Source organism: Sciurus vulgaris, assembly GCF_902686455.1.
Source record: "Sciurus vulgaris genome assembly, chromosome: 2".
In the NCBI taxonomy this organism is placed as follows: Eukaryota; Metazoa; Chordata; class Mammalia; order Rodentia; family Sciuridae; genus Sciurus; species Sciurus vulgaris.
Window position 1 is genome coordinate 130446474 of NC_136462.1, and position 3677 is coordinate 130450150.

A 3677-nucleotide genomic window follows, 5' to 3' on the forward strand; every position below is an offset into this window, starting at 1 on the left:
CAGCAGCAGCAACAACAACAAATATACAGAAGGAAAATTGAAACATGATAAATTTTAAAAGGACAGTGTAAAGGTTTAAAAATAAATACACATACACACAGAAAAAGAGAGAGAGACCAACCTGAAACCTAAAAGAACTGCCATGGCAAATAAATCACATTTGTATTAGTTTATCATCCAAAATACAATGTAAGTATGAATCCAAACTTACCCGGTTGCATGATTGAAAAACTATGTGGAAGAGAAAGGACAAATCTTACACCAGAAGAAATTTCAATTGATAAATCTAGAAGAATTGAAGGTAATAGAAAACCACTGTTAGAATAACACATTTTATCAAATGCTTTTTCTGCATCTATTGAAATAATCATGTGATTCTTCACATAATGGGGGGGAGGGAAGGGTTAGTGTTAGGGTTAGAGTTAGGGTTAGGGAGGGGGGCAAGTATGGAGGAAGGAAATACTGTATAGAGGGTAAAGAGGGGTGGGAGGGGTGGGGGGAAGGGAAAAAATAACAGAATGAATCAAACAACATTACTCTATGTAAATTTATGATTACACAAATGGTATGCCTTTACGCCATGTACAAACAGAGAAACAACATGTATCCCATTTGTTTACAATAAAAAAATAAAATAAAAAAAAAAAGAATAACACATTTTAAAATAGCTGCATTGAAGATTCTTAGTAATTGGTAAAATTACTAGTAAAGCTTTAAGGAGAAGCAGGATGACTGACTCTTCATGTAATCTCAAATAATCTTCCTCAAAATGTGTATTAATTACTGGACTCATTTTAACAAATTTCTTTAATAGTAGTCCCTCTGGTAAGGGAACTTAATTCCTCCATCCTTGAGCATGGTCTGAAATTAGTGATTTCTCTCTAACAAAGGGAAATGAAGAGTATTAACTTTATAGTAAAGAACATGGATGACATAACCACAAGTGGTCCTAGCAGATACTATCAATAAATAACTTGCACATATTATAGGATGCAGTAAGAGGAAAACCTCATTTTTGTGTTGTTTTTCCAAACTCCATAGCCTAAGTATAATCATGAGGAAACAGCAGAAAAACCTAAGTGGATGGATCTTCAAGATGTCTGGCCAGTCCCTTTCGAAATTGTGAAGATCACAAGGGACAAACACAGACTGGAATCCTACCACAGCTTGGAGTTGAGGAAGGGGGAATGATAACTCATACAATGATTTGATTATGAAATAGAAAAAAATACATTAGCAAAACAAAACAAAGTTGGTTAAATGCAAGAAACTCTTTAGTTTCATTAATAGCATTGAATCAGTGTTAATTTTTGTAGTAACACTTTATACATTTTGATACATGTGTAATGACTATGTTGGATGCTAAATCTAGGGAAACAGGATGAAAGGCATACACATGAATTCACTTACACTTTGCCATTTTTATGTGACTTTAAAATTTTTTCAAAATAAAAATGTAAAAGTTGTCATATTTTATATAGAAAATTGGACCATGTGTTGCCAATAAATAAAGATTCAATATAAAGACAGATAAATTAAAAGTAAAGGAGTGGAAAGTATATATTCTGTGTTAAGAAAATAGTAGTGACTATTTCAATATTGGCCAAAGTTTACTGCAGAGCAAAGAACATTTCCAGAGGAAATTTTATAAATATAATTACAAATATAAATATATTATTCAACAGTACAAGGTATTTATACATCTTTTAATAGCATTTATAAATAATTGAATAAAAATTATATGCCAGAGGAAATAAATAAAACTATAATGATGGTGGACAATTTCAATATTCTTCTTTTAATAAATAATTGATGCAACAAGTAGACCAAAATTAGAAGGGGCATAAAAGAGATGACAAAATTATAAATAAAATTGACCTAACTGACATTTATATGACACCAAATAATAGCAAATGGTCATGTAGAATTTGCAAAGGTAAACGTTATTTTGAGTCATAAAAAAGTCTCAGGGTATTTAGAATGATTCAAGAAAAAATATGTTCACTCTTTGAACACAGAAGAGTTCAATTAAAATTATTAACTTGTATTAATGATAATTGCCATTCTAATTGGGATGAGATGGAATCTTAGGGTAGTTTTGATTTGCACTTTTCTTATTACTAGAGATGTTGAACATTTTTTCATATATCTGTTGATTGCTTGTAGATCTTCTTCTGTGAATTGTCTGTTCATATCCTTAGCCCATTTGTTGATTGGGTTATTTGTATTCTTGGTGTAATATTTTTCTGAGTTCTTTATAGATTCTGGAGATTAGAGCTCTACCTGGAGTATGTGTGGCAAAAATCTTCTCCCACTCTGTAGGCTCTTTCTTCACAACGTTGATAAGTTTCCTTTGCTGAATGGCGATTATCAAGAATACAAGCAAAACAATAGGTGTTGGCGAGGATGTGGGGGAAAACGTACACTCATACATTGTTGGAGGGGATGCAAATTAGTGCAGCCATTCTGGAAAGCAGTGTGGAGATTCTGTAGAAAACTTGGAATGGAAACACCATTTGACCCAGCTATCCCACTCCTTGGCCTATACCCAAAGGACTTAAAATCAACATACTGCAGTGCTGCAGCTACGTCAATGTTCATAGCTGCTCAATTCATAATAGCTAGATTGTGGAACCAACCTAGATGTCCTTCAATTGATGAATGGATAAAGAAACTGTGGTATATATACACAATGGAATATTACTTAGCCATAAAGAATAATAAAATAATGGCATTTGCAGGAAAATGGATGAAGTTGGAGAATATCATGCTAAGTGAGATAAGCCAATCTGAAAAAATCAAAGGCTGAATGATCTCTCTGATAAGCAGACGATGCTACATAATGGAGGGATGGGAGGGAGGGAAGAATGGAGGAAGGATGGATTATATAGAGGAAAAAGAGGGGTGGGGGAAGGAAAAAAATAACAGATTGAGACAAATATCATTACCCTATGTACAAATATGATTACACAAATGGTATGACTCTACTTCATGTACAACCAGAAGAATAAGTTTTACCCCATTTGTTTACAATGAATCTAAATCAATAAATTAAAAAAAAAATTGTTAACCAACTGAGCTCTGGAATATTTCCAAGTATTTAAAACTATGAAATACTAAATAACCCATGTGTCATAAACAAAAAAAAATTCAAAAGGGAAAAAAATATTAAACTTGTTGATGTTCATGAAGTTTGGGAGGAATAGAATAGGATTAAATTCCTTTATATTATAAATAAGAAAGGTCTCAAATCAATGACTTCATCCTTCACCTTAAGAGAATGGGGATGGGGAAAGGGTACAAATTGCACCCCAAGGAAGTAGAAAGGACACAATAAATATCAGCAATTCAAAAACAGAAAAACAATTCAGAATACAAATGAAACAAGTAAAAGATTGGTTCATTGAAAAATCAAGAAAATTGATAATTGTTTATCTGAATTGATCAGTATCAAAAGATAAAAGACTCACATGACCAATATCAACTTATGGCTTCAAAAATTATTAACCTGACAGTAATGAAATAGAATTAGTAACTTTGTATTAGTAAATTTCACAAATAAGGAGTTGATGAATTCTTGGAATGGTACAACCAACCAAACATCTTTCTGTAAATATGTGACCTGAACATGACCAGTATCAATTAATGAAGGGCATTTTTGAGTTAAATAATTCTAA